The sequence below is a fragment of the Trichosurus vulpecula genome, chromosome 2 (genome assembly GCF_011100635.1).
Source record: "Trichosurus vulpecula isolate mTriVul1 chromosome 2, mTriVul1.pri, whole genome shotgun sequence".
Lineage (NCBI taxonomy): Eukaryota > Metazoa > Chordata > Mammalia > Diprotodontia > Phalangeridae > Trichosurus > Trichosurus vulpecula.
Genome location: NC_050574.1, coordinates 398,007,025 through 398,020,436, shown reverse-complemented (window position 1 = coordinate 398,020,436; position 13,412 = coordinate 398,007,025). Strand labels below are relative to the sequence as shown.

The 13,412-nt window shown below is 46.8% G+C and overlaps 1 pseudogene; it reads right to left on the bottom strand.

Moving 5' to 3' along the window:
* Nucleotides 1-3,625: 3,625 nt before the first annotated feature.
* Nucleotides 3,626-4,999, bottom strand: LOC118837247 (annotated as a pseudogene).
* Nucleotides 5,000-13,412: the final 8,413 nt, after the last annotated feature.

Genomic DNA, 13,412 nt, shown 5'->3' with positions numbered 1-13,412 from the left:
TAGATGTATGAGAAATTTCAGAGACAAAATTAACGGAGCATAGGGGATAATGTACAAAGATAACTTCGAGGTTTTGTGTCTGGTCAGTAGGGCAAGTATTTCCATTTTTTAGATTGGTAAAGTGAAACTCAGACTAAATGATTTGCCCAAAGTCAGAAGCTGAACTTGAGGGAGCAGGTAGGTAGCACAGTGAGTACAGCACCGGCCCAGGAGTCAGGAGGACCTGAGTTCAAATTCGACCTCAAACGCTTGACACAATTACTAGCTGTGTGACCTTGGGCAAGTCACTTAACCCCAATTGCCCTGCCTTCCCCCTCCCAAAAAAAAAAAGGAACTGAACTTGAACTTGTGTCTTCTGACTCAAAGATAAGTGTCCTTGCTACTATATGACATTATTCAGCTATCCTCAAGGTACCCTTGGGTAATTATTATTATTTTACCGCCGGGAGAGCGAAGGTGCCATTCACACAAATAGGGAAGTGAGGAAGTGAGGAAAGGACATCCTGCAGGGAACCGGAAGTGTTGAAGCGGCCTTCGAGGGAAAGAAGTACTAGAGAGAAAGATTTCACACTTAATTACATAGAGGTAATAACTGAGCCATAAGGTCACTAAGGGAAAGAATATAGAGAAAATAGCAAGGACAGAGCCGGGCGATACCCACACGTAGGCGGTGGGATGAAGAAGCTTTGGCAAAGGAGCGCGCAGAGGCGGGTAGGTGAAGAACCACCAAAGTGCAAGGTCATGGATTCCAAGGACAGAGAGAGTGCTTAGGAGGATGCGTTGGTCAACAATTTTATATGCTGCTGAGAGTTCAAAGAGAACTGGAAAAGGGTCGTTAGATCTGACAGTGAAGTCATTAGCGACTCTAGGGAGCAGGTTCGGTAGAGTGGTGAAGATGGAAGCAAAATTCTAGACCTTTATCTGGGTTTTGGCCTTTTTCCCAAGTATCTAGATGGAGACAAGATTTCCCACCGGGCATCGTTAATGCATGGAGGTCTTTGGATTAAAGCTGGTGTATAAACAGAGATCCGGGTCTACCTTGAGTAATGACAAAGATAATTGAGACATTATATATTTCACACATTCTATCTTCCTTCTACCCCCAAATGAGAGTTATGTCTAGGGAAAACCAAGAAGAATTTCTTCTATTTTGTTGGCTCTATTCAACAGAGAGGGATTCGGATGACTAAATTTTAACGTTCCAGAGGTGTTAAATACCACAGGAAGGCAGCAAGAGGCAGGCAAAACTCCCAAATGCAGTCTGAACTAGATTAAAATGTGATTGGGAGATGTTTAACAAAATAAATAAGAATATAATACAACATAGATAATGTTCATTTGTGGTTTTCTAAGTCAATATTTGGCCTGCAGGAATCCCTTTCTATTTGAGTTTGATATTATTGTCACTAGGCCCTCACTTTAAAGCCAAGTAACTCCATACTCAATGCATTTCAGTGGTTCCCTATAGCCTCTAGGGTCAAATTTAGCTTTGAAAGCCTTTCACAACCTGGCCCCAACTTACCTTTCCTGTTTCATTCTATATTACTCACATCCAACACTTTCCATTCTGGCAAACTGGCGTTCTCTTCGCTCCTCACAAAAGATGTTCTTGTCTCCCACTTGTGTATCTTTATACTTACTGGCTGTTGCTCAAGCTTGGAATGTATTTTCTCCTCAGCCTTATAGAATCCCTTCCTTCCTCCAAGTCTAAGCTTAAGTAAGCATCACCTCCTACATGATATCTTTTCTGGTCTCCTCATTTAATAGTGTTCACCTTCTCAAACAACCTTGTTTTCAACTACTCTGAATTTATTTGTATTCATTCTCATATTTATTTTGTATGTACTTATACATGTCCTTGGGTTCCCCATTAAAATGTAAGCTACTTTCTATTAGAGATTGTTTCATTTATTGCAGTTTGAACCACAACCAGCTAGTGCCCAGCACAGTGTCCCACATATGGTAGCTGCTTAATAATTACTTGTTGATTCATTGATTTATTGTAGGAATTGCCTCATCACTGAGAATTCCTTATAACAATGAAATCATAGATCTGACACTAACAAAAAAAAAAACCAAGCCAGCAACAACGACCCAAGAGATATAAATGGTATGTGCACCTGCTACCTTTTGGTATGATGTTTGGTATGATGTGTATGATAGTTAATACCTTCCTTTGGAAAGGAGAAGGAGAGAGGGAGAGGACAAGCTGAGTTACCCAGCTAGCTGGTTCCCCTTTCAGGCAGCTCTGTCTACGCACAGGTTGTGTTTGTCCCTCATTTTCGAAGAGGACCGTGGCATCATGGAAATGATGACATGACTTTCAGTTGACTTTGATTTGAGTGAGGGAGGGCTGTGCAAGGTCACCAGCCTCACTTTCTCCTCCAGAGCCATCTGAATCCAGTAACCAGATATGCATCGGGATGACTGGAGATGATCCAGGATGCAATGGGAGACTATTCAGTGTATCCTTCTTTCTTCTTTCACAAAACTTTAAACCCATTTCACTCTGAAGCTCATAGATCGGACCACAAGAGGTCCCTGCCCGAGCTCCACTTATTGGCTGTATTTTGGGCCCCCCTGCCTTAGGGTGAATGTCAGTGGTCTCTTTGGAACTCTTTGGAACAGAAACCCTGAGGGTCTTTTCCTCCCAGCTTGATTTTTTTTTAATCTTTTATTTCTTAATTAAAGGGGCCATCCCTTGACTCACTTTTTTTTTTCCAAGAGTAGGTATACTGTATGGTGGTGAGAGATTGGGAAATAGGAGTCTATCCAGTTCAAGCCTTTTAAAATAGCATATTATGTCACAGAGGGCCTCCCTCTATAAAGCCCATTGCATTTTTCCTATCCAATCATGTGTCAGCCTTTGACTGGGGGTGGTGACAATATCCTGGGGCCATCACAATTATCCCTCTCTGAGGAGAACCTAGCTACTCTAGCCCAGGAAAAGTACTACAGTGGTTAGGCTTGGGATGTCCACCCTGCCCCCCCAAATCAGTCAAGAGTACATGGAGATGAACAGTGTGTTGATAGAAGTTTCTCTATTTGCGCCTTCCAACAGAGCCTACATTCTAGCAAAACACTGGCTTAAGGGTATCCTGCACAGTTGGTGTTTCAGGACCTTTAAAAATAGATTTTCCTGTGTTTTCTGCTTGAGAAAAGTAAAACTGGAGCCTTTTCCTCTGAGATACAGCTAACAAAGGACTAGGGGAAAGAGTTGGAGGTTGAGGCACAGGAAACACCTATACTTCCCTCCAGGAGATTCAAGTAAGAGGAAAACCAAAAGAAATAGTCTTGTTTTCCATGGCTCCATTTGGGTCTTGACTGCCCTTCAGCACATATGGATCCAGTCAGTACAAAAAGGGGAGACATAAATATACAGTACAAACAGAGTAAGCACAAGCCCATAAATACAGCAGCAGGCAAGTGTATATTATTTCCATTCTCTCCAAAGGCTATCAAGCCATTCATCACAACTTGGGAAGAAGTCATTGAACCCTTATTATCTCTGAACAGCCAGCCATGATATTTATCAGAGACAGGAGCTGCAGGTTGGAATGGTCTTCTGGATCCCAAAGGAGTTCAAGAATGAAAATCCTAGGGCAAAAAGCAAATGGCACCCCTTTCACCCTCGATTGGCTGGTTCTACCACTGTTTGTGATCCAAGCGGGGATTCGAAATCAGGGGAACACACAAGCTTGTGTTTCACATGGCCCAGCACTGTCAGATCACCTGTTCTGCTGTCTCCAATGCCCACAGACACCAACTCCTGCAAAAAGGAGCAGGAAGTACCCACTGTTACATCCAGAGTCACTTTTCCCAGGGCAGCTAGGTGGCACAGTGAGTAGAGCACCGGCCCTGCAGTCAGGAGGACCTGCAGTCTGGCCTCAGACACTTGACACATTTACTAACTGTGTGACCTTGGGCAAGTCACTTAACCCCAATTGCCCTACCTTCCTCCCTCAAAGGAAAAAAAGGTCACTTTTCCCAGAAACAGTTGCACCTTTCCCAATTTTTGGATAAGCAGTTTTTCCCACCTGACCCTCTGTCAGGTCACTCGGTGTGCACGGGTTCTCTGCCGGTTTAGCTTCCCAGTCTTTCTCTGGCTTCATGAGTACCATCTGCCCATCTTCTCCTTGAACCTCTGTCTTGATGGGTTTAATGTCCTGGGTAGGAGGCTGACCAGGAAGCATGTCAGGCAGCTGCAGGAACAAAAGCTCTTCCTCCTTGGCAAAGCTCAGTTCCCCGAGTAAGTCTGCCACAGACACATCTACAGGGAAGTCCAGGTGCCATTTGGCCAGGCCTGGATGGGGCAACTGCCTTGGCTTCATCCTCATCTTGTGGTTCCTCTTTTACCTTCAGTGCTGGTACATCCACCTCCATGCTCTCTTCTTTGGTTCTCCCTAGCCAGGGCTTAGCATCAGGTTCTTCACTCTCTTCTTTAAAAAGCCGTCCTGAGTGAGCCAAAGGAAGCTGCACAGGTTTGTTTCGTGTATCATTCTTGAGCCCTGGGTCATCTATGAAATCATCCTGCTCCAGCATGCATAGGATTTGTTTAGTTTCCTCTTCTATTTCCCTCTCTCCTTTTTAATGTTGATAATATGAGATGGGCCAAAGTCTGACACATCCACTGTCTTATCCCAGTTGCTTTCTTCTTCATCATTTCTGCAGGACCCTGCTCAAAAATGGAGTGGGACTGGATCACTTCTGGACGACACTCTCCTCAACCATGCCATCTCGCTGTCGATCTTGATCCCTCTCTCATTTCTCTTTCTTGACTGATATTTCTTCCTTTGGCTCTTCCTTGATCTTCCAGCTAATGATGTTAGGAGTGAAGGTTTTCTTCTTGACGCCCCCGAGAGTGAGGTCTCTGGATCGGATAGAAGGGAGATGGCCCAGGGTTATGGGGGCCGCGCCTGACCAGCCCCCGGGACCCTGGCAGCGGGGGATGGGCCCCTCCGGCAGGGCCCGGTTCCCCAGCCGAGCTGCCCTCTGACATCCTGAGAGTGCCCACAACCTAGAACTGATGAGGGTTTGGGGTGAGAGGTGTTCGACACCCCAAAGTACAGAAACACCGGGTCCTGCCGAAAGAATTCGACTCAAGCCTTCTCAGCCAAGGGAAAAGAAAGTTTATTAAGAGTTAGCCACATAGGCCTGCCCCCAGAGATCCCATCTCTTGCGACACCTGTAAGGAAAGCGGGCCAGACCAATCTGAGCTAGATTGGATCTGACCATCTTCATGGAGGCAAGATGGAGATTATATACACAAAGGTTGTGGGAGGGATTGAGGGGTGGTCTGGGGTGGCCAGAGGAGGGGTCTAGGGAAGGACTTAAGGAGGAGTCTAAGGAGGAGCCTGAAAGGACTGGGATCAGGTCAGACTCCCGGGTGGGGGAAATAGCTGAAGGCTATATGGAAATGACAACCCATAAAGGGCTGGGGTAGCAGAGCTAGGGTATAGATATTTTGATCAGGTTTAAGGATGGGAAATAGGATTAAGGGTGGGAGGTCATTGGGAAGACAAGATTAAGGGTAGGAAACATCTGGACAATAGAGGACTGGGCAGGGTAGGCATTTGGGCTTAATGGTTATAGCCTCAGGCCAAGGCCAGGTAGAGTGGGAAGATTCAAGGAGAGTTCAAGGGTTCAAGGGGTTCCCAGAGACTGTGCCCTCATCATTCCCCCCTCAAACAAATAGGACCCAAATTCTTTTGGGGTCAGGGACGAAGGTCTCAGCTTCTGAAATTGCTTCCTGCTGGCAAAGGGGCGTAGAGCTGTCCCTATCTGGATGGGTTCCATTCAAGGGGTACAGGGGCTGGGCAGTCTTCTGGAAGTTGATGGCTTGGAGTCTCCTTTTATCTCCCTTTCCCCAGAGGGTGCTGGAGTCTTTTCGAAACAGTAGCTTGAGGTCCTCTAAGGGCTCACAAGTATATTCTGGAGTTTCTGGAGGAAAGGCAAGAGGTGACATTGGTTTAATCCTAGAATTATGAGTCCAGCTGGGGAGGCCTTCGAGTTTTACTGCTGTGGGAGTGGTGAATATGACTCGGTAAGGTCCCTTCCAGGAGACATCTAGCTGTTCTCCCTTTTGGGTTTTCCATGATTTTAAATAAACCCAATCTCCTGGTTGTACTGTAGCAGGACACTCTTTTTCATTGTCCTCAGGTCTCGGAAGACACTTATTGGCATATTCGGTTAGAGCATTCCTGACAGCCCCTAACTGAGTTGCAAATTGGGTGATTAAATGCTGTTCTGGGTCTACGAGGATGTCAGAGGTTAGAAAGGGCCTCCCATAGAGAAGTTCGAAAGGACTAAGCTTGATATTTTCCTGAGGCGTGATACACACTCTGAGAAGGCCAATTGGAAGATTCTTAATCCTATCTTCTTGAGTTTCTATGCACAGCTTAGTAAGGACCCATTTAAGGGTATGATTCATCTTCTCTACTTTATCTGAGGATTTTGGATTCCAGGCTGAGTGGAGGTGATAAGCGATTTTAAGTGTCTTTGCCACAGCCTGTGTTATCTGTGAAATAAAAGCTGGGCCATTGTCACTCTGTAAGGAACCAGGTAAGCCAAAATGAGGTATAACTTCCTTTAATAGGGGTGGGATCTCATGCTTAAGGAGTTTTTCAATTAGTGGTTGTAGTCCTTCCCAAGCCTCAGGCTTAATTGGATATGGACGGTGGTTGGGAAACACATTAGGGTCTCTAAGGCGAATAAGGACTGGGGTGGCATGAGTAGCTTTCCCAGGAATTCCCTGATCCCAAACGATTGGCTTGACCGTCTCCCACACTTTTGGAGGAACGTGGGGAGGCCTGCTAAGCAGGGGGAGAAGGGAGATGGGAGGTTTAACTATAGAAAATTGGCTTCCCAATTTCACCATCAGGTCCCTTCCCAAGGGGGCAGGGCCAGAGAAGGAGTGTTCAGACAACAGATCCTTGATGCCCATGACCTGATAGGTCGAGGGGCATGTGGGGCCAGAGCCACTAGTTAAGGCAAGAGAACATAGCCGTGATAAAGTGGGTAACCTTACCTTCTGCCTCGATTTTGCCCAGGGCTCCGCGAGAGAGGTGGAGAAAGTGGGAGCACAGCCAAGTCCCAGGCTTTCCCCTCCTTCTGAGTCTTGAGAAGACTGGAGGACAGGGTGCTGGGAGGAGGCTCTACCACTTTTCCAGCCTCGGGGACACCTCCAATGTCCCTCCTGCTTACATGCTGGGCACAGTCCTAGAGGCCTGGATCCTGGAGGCTTCTTCCAGGGGGGCGCCCTAGAGGGGCACTCCTTAGACCAGTGACCCTCCTTGTGGCATCGAAAGCAGGTTTCCCCACTGCCCAAGCCAATGGGCTTCCAAGGGGGCTCCCTGGAGGGGCGCTCCTTGGGTCTTTTGCTGGCCATGGTACCAGCTAAGAATTGAGTGTGTTCTCTGCCTCTAGCTCTTCCCCTGCATTTTCTTTCCTCTGCTGCAACCAGGTCTCTATTGTTGAAAACTCCAAAGGCTGTCTCCAGCAATTGGGCCTGAGGTGTTTGGGGTCCCATGGCCAATTTCTGCAGTTTCCTCCTAATATCTGGGGCAGACTGATTAATGAAATACATGTTAAGTATTGCTGCCCCTTCAATAGAATCAGGATCCAAATTTGTATACTTCTTAATAGCTTCTACTAGCTGGGCTTGGAAAAGGGCAAGGTTTTCTTTTTCTCCCTGAGTAATCTCCCTAATTTTTTGAAAATTTATTTGCTTTTGAAATGCAGTTCTTAGGCCTTCTAACAGGCAAATTACCATATGGTCTCTCTTTTCTCTATCCTCACTCCTTTGATAATTCCATCCTGGGTCACTAGTTGGAACAGCAGCTGTTCCTGGGGGATATTTTATGGGGTTATTGCTAGCCAAACTGTCCCCTAATTTTTGAGCGTGTTCCCATATTCTCCTCTTCTCCTCAGTGGTACAACAGGTAGAGAAGAGGATACGCAAATCACACCAAGAAAGTTCAAATTGCAGGAACAGATCCCTAAAACCCTCAGTAAACTTAGTTGGATCTTCTGAGTATCTCCCCAGTTTTTCTTTAATTTGGATGAGATCTGAAATGTAGAATGGAACATGCACTCTCCTTGTCCCAGCAGGGGAGGCAGGCATTTCCCTCAGGGGAAAAAGCCTTGAAGGCGCTGTGGGACCTGGAGCTTGGGGCTGAGGTAGATTAGACTGCAAGGCCAGGGCATCTGCCTGGCAAGGGAGATCAGCTAGTACCTGAGGAGGGGTAGAGGTCAGAGGGGAAGATACCCCAGAGACCCAAGTGGGTGCTACCTCAGAGAGAGGGGTTAGGGGAGGAGATATTGCCGTGGGAGCAGGGCCCGAGGCTGGAAATTCTTTCCTCCTTAGTAAAGGAGAAGTTGGGAGTAATTGTCGGGGGACAAACAAAATAAACAAGAAGACAAAATATACAGAAGATACCTGAAACTTTCCCAAATTCCCAGCGCCGAAACAATTGAAAGGATCTGGCACATGCTTCCAGATGGGGCATCCGTCCGTGTCCTTCGACATGACCACTGGACCGAGAACCACCTGATAGTGTCAGGTTGAGTTGACCAGGACAGCGTGGCTGTCCAACCCACTGAGACCACTGGACCGAGCTGTCCGACTGGACCGAGAACCACCTGATAGCGTCAGGTTGACCGGGACAGCGTGGCTGTCCGACTCACTGAGACCACTGGACCAAGCTGTCCGACCCACCGAGAACCACCTGATAGCGTCAGGTTGACCAGGACAGCGTGACTGTCCGACTCACTGAGACCACTGGACCGAGCTGTCCGACTGGACCGAGAACCACCTGATAGCGTCAGGTTGACCAGGACAGTGTGACTGTCCGACTCACTGAGACCACTGGACCGAGCTGTCCAACCCACTGGGACCTGCTGAGGTCAGGCCCGAGAAGCACATCCAAAATGTTTGGAGAGCGAGGAGGGGGATTGGGAGAGGGGGAGGCTCACATACCTTCAGTCTTGGCTGGAGAAGAACTTGAGATTAGCAGTGTTTCCCGGTTCAGGGAACCATAAATGATGAGGGTTTGGGGTGAGAGGTGTTCGACACCCCAAAGTACAGAAACACCGGGTCCTGCCGAAAGAATTCAACTCAAGCCTTCTCAGCCAAGGGAAAAGAAAGTTTATTAAGAGTTAGCCACATAGGCCTGCCCCCAGAGATCCCATCTCTTGCGACACCTGTAAGGAAAGCGGGCCAGACCAATCTGAGCTAGATTGGATCTGACCATCTTCATGGAGGCAAGATGGAGATTATATACACAAAGGTTGTGGGAGGGATTGAGGGGTGGTCTGGGGTGGCCAGAGGAGGGGTCTAGGGAAGGACTTAAGGAGGAGTCTAAGGAGGAGCCTGAAAGGACTGGGATCAGGTCAGACTCCCGGGTGGGGGAAATAGCTGAAGGCTATATGGAAATGACAACCCATAAAGGGCTGGGGTAGCAGAGCTAGGGTATAGATATTTTGATCAGGTTTAAGGATGGGAAATAGGATTAAGGGTGGGAGGTCATTGGGAAGACAAGATTAAGGGTAGGAAACATCTGGACAATAGAGGACTGGGCAGGGTAGGCATTTGGGCTTAATGGTTATAGCCTCAGGCCAAGGCCAGGTAGAGTGGGAAGATTCAAGGAGAGTTCAAGGGTTCAAGGGGTTCCCAGAGACTGTGCCCTCATCAGAACTACATGGCTGAGAAAGCCCGGCCAGGAAGGCACAGTGCCCACCTCGGCCGGCTCACCCCAGCCTCGCCCCTGCCGCCATTGCTGCCCCTTGACTCACTTCTTAAAGAGGCCTATTCACTGAATGGACTTTACCTCACTCTGAGTGATTATGTGAAAAGGCCTTAGCCTAAAAGGGCCAGGGTCTGCCCCGTCATCTCCAGTCATCCTGATAAATATCAGGTCACTGGATCCAGATGGCTCTGGAGGAGAAAGTGAGGCTGGTGACCTTGCACAGCCCTCCCTCACTCAAATCAAAGTCAACTGCAAATCATATGATCATTTCCCTGATGTCATGGCCCTCTTCAAAAACGAAGGACAAACACAACAATAGTTAATAGCTCAATTATATAAAACAGCACTTTACAGTTTACATAGGTCTCTCCTCACAGCAACCCTGTGAGATCAGTAGGGCAAGTATTATTTGCCCAAGGTCACAAGAGTCATATAGTATTCATGTCAACACTTGAACCCAAGTCTTCTTATTCCAAGTCTAGTGTTCTTTCTACTACACTTCACTTGCAAAGCATTCTTTGTGTATTTTTTTAAGAGGAAAAAAAATAGGTGTGGCACAAAGAGTGCTTTACTATGAGGAAGTGGTCTAGATTCTAGTCTCCTTGCCTTGTTACTAGTTTTATGACCTTGGACAAACCATCCTACAGCCAGATATGCCACTCCCTCAATAGGGTTATTAGTATGAAAGAAAGAGAACAATTGTTAAAAATCAACATACATGGCATATGTCAGTTTTGTTTCTTCAGAGACTGTAATATAGAGTTCCAGGACTCAAAACCACTGGAAGAATATTGATATTAAAAACAAAAGGCAATGGAGAAATGCATGATGGAAGTCAGCAGATTGCATTGTATAACCAGTGATAACTTCGATGCAAGTAATATAAGAGCAGTAGTGTCAAACTCAAATAAAGATGAATATAGCCAGGCCTGGCTTAGAAAATTACAAATTACCATTATGTTGTATTACATTTTTATTTATTTTGTTAAACATTTTCCTAATTGCATTTTAATCTGGTGGAGGTCACTTAGAAGATTCTTGGCTCCTTGGGGTGAGTGGGAGGTCTCTGATGTAGAAGCTAACACTCAGTAAATGTATGCTTGGACAAGAAAATGAATGGAAAATGTAGAGTTATCTTTGTCATGTTAAACTACCTAGAGATAGTCCTTCCCCCAGGGGGTAGTTCTTCCCTGAAGAATTTGGGTAGGAAGGGACAAGAACTGTCTAAGATAAGGGAGGTTAAAAGGGTTGTATTCTTCTCTATCTGTGGGAGAACCCACACCAGTAGATCACAGATCTCTTGACGTTAGCATTAACTCAAGCTGTGTTTGTGACTCTTAATTGGCTGGTTTTACGATGTTTTTTCTTCAAGTATTTCTTTGGTGCTCTTATCAGTAAAATTAAGCTGGAAGAAGAGAGCTCTCAGTCATAATGAGGTAGCAGTTTTTAAGAGGATACAAAGTTTGAAATTTTATTTTGGGTCACATCTAATCATCACTAATGACAACTCACATTTATATAGTGCTTAGAGGTTACAAAGTCCTTTCTGAACAGCAACCCAGTGGTGTTGTGAGTGAGGTAGGATTCCCATTTTACAGATTAGGAAACTGGCACAAAGAGGCTAAGACACCAGATAACTCTTGGAAAATGTAAAAAAAAAATGTGTCTGATAAAATGGATAACCGAGATAGTCCTCACTCTAAATTTTTTTTTTACAATCCAAAAGTTTCACTTCACACCCAGAAATTTTTAAAGATAACAAAAGATGGGAATGGTCAAGTGTTGGAAGGGCTATGGGAAAATAGGCACACTAGTGCAGTGTTGGTAGAGCTATGAATACCATTTTGGAAAGCAATTGGGAATAAAATTATAAAAATGTCTGATGAGGGCACAGTCTCTGGGAACCCCTTGAACCCTTGAACTCTCCTTGAATCTTCCCATTCGAACTGGCCTTGGCCTGAGGCTATAACCATTAAGCCCAAATGCCTACCTTGCCCAGTCCTCTATTGTCCAGCTGTTTCCCACCCTTAATCCTGTTTCCCATCCTTAATCCTGATCAAAATATCTATACCCTAGCTCTGTTACCCTAGCCCTTTATTGTCTGTCATGTCCATCACCCCAGACCACCCCTCAATCCCTCCCACAACCTTTGTGTATATAATCTCCATCTTGCCTCCATGAGGTTGGTCAGAACCAATCTAGCTCAGATGGGTCTGGCCCTTTTTCCTTACAGGCGTCGCAAGGGGTGGGATCTCTCGGGGCAGGCTTATTTGGCTAACTCTTAATAAACTTTGTCCTTTCCCTTGGCTGAGAAAGCTTGGGTCGAATTCTTTCGGCAGGACCCGGCGTGTCGGTACTTTGGGGTGTCGAGCACCTCTCACCCCAAACCCTCATCATTTATGGTTCCCTGAACCGGGAAGCACTGCTAATCTCAAGTTCTTCTCCAGCCAAGACTGAAGGTATGTGAGCCTCCCCCTCTCCCAATCCCTCTCCTCGCTCTCCAAACATTTTGGATGTGCTTCTCGGGCCTGACCTCAGCAGGTCCCAGTGGGTTGGACAGCTTGGTCTAGTGGTCTCAGTGAGTCGGACAGTCACACTGTCCTGGTCAACCTGACGCTCTCTGGTGGTTCTCGGTGGGTCGGACAGCTTGGTCCAGTGGTCTCAGTGAGTCGGACAGTCACACTGTCCTGGTCAACCTGACGCTCTCTGGTTCTCGGTGGGTCGGACAGCTTGGTCCAGTGGTCTCAGTGAGTCGGACAGTCACACTGTCCTGGTCAACCTGACGCTCTCTGGTGGTTCTTGGTCCACTCGGACAGCTCGGTCCAGTGGTCTCAGTGAGTCAGACAGCCAGGCTGTCGTGGTCAACTCAACCTGACGCTATCAGGTGGTTCTCGGTCCAGTGGTCATGTCGAAGGACATGGACGGATGCCCCATCCGGAAGCATGTGCCAGATCCTTTCAATTGTTTCGGCGCTGGGAATTTGGGAAAGTTTCAGGTACCTTCTGTATATTTTGTTTTCTTGTTTTATTTTGTTTGTCTCCCGACAATTACTCCTAACTTCTCCTTTACTAAGGAGGAAGGAATTTCCAGCCGAAGGGACCTCGGGCCCTGCCCCCACGGCAATATCTCCTCCCCTAGCCCCTCTCTCTGAGGTAGCACCCACTTGGGTCTCTGGGGTATCTTCCCCTCTGACCTCTACCCCTCCTCAGGTACTAGCTGATCTCCCTTGCCAGGCAGATGCCCTGGCCTTGCAGTCTAATCTACTTCAGCCCCAAGCTCCAGGTCCCACAGCGCCTTCAAGGCTTTTTCCCCTGAGGGAAATGCCTGCCTCCCCTGCTGGGACAAGGAGATTGAATGTTCCATTCTCCATTTCAGATCTCATCCAAATTAAAGAAAAACTGGGGAGATACTCAGAAGATCCCACTAAGTTTACTGAGGGTTTTAGGGATCTGTCCCTGCAATTTGAACTTTCTTGGTGTGATTTGCATATCCTTTTCTCTACCTGTTGTACCACTGAGGAGAAGAGGAGAATATGGGAACACGCTCAAAAATTTGGGGACAGTTTGGCTAGCAATAACCCCATAAAATACCCCCCAGGAACAGCTGCTGTTCCAACTAGTGACCCAGGATGGAATTATCAAAGGAGTGAGGATAGAGAAAAGAGAG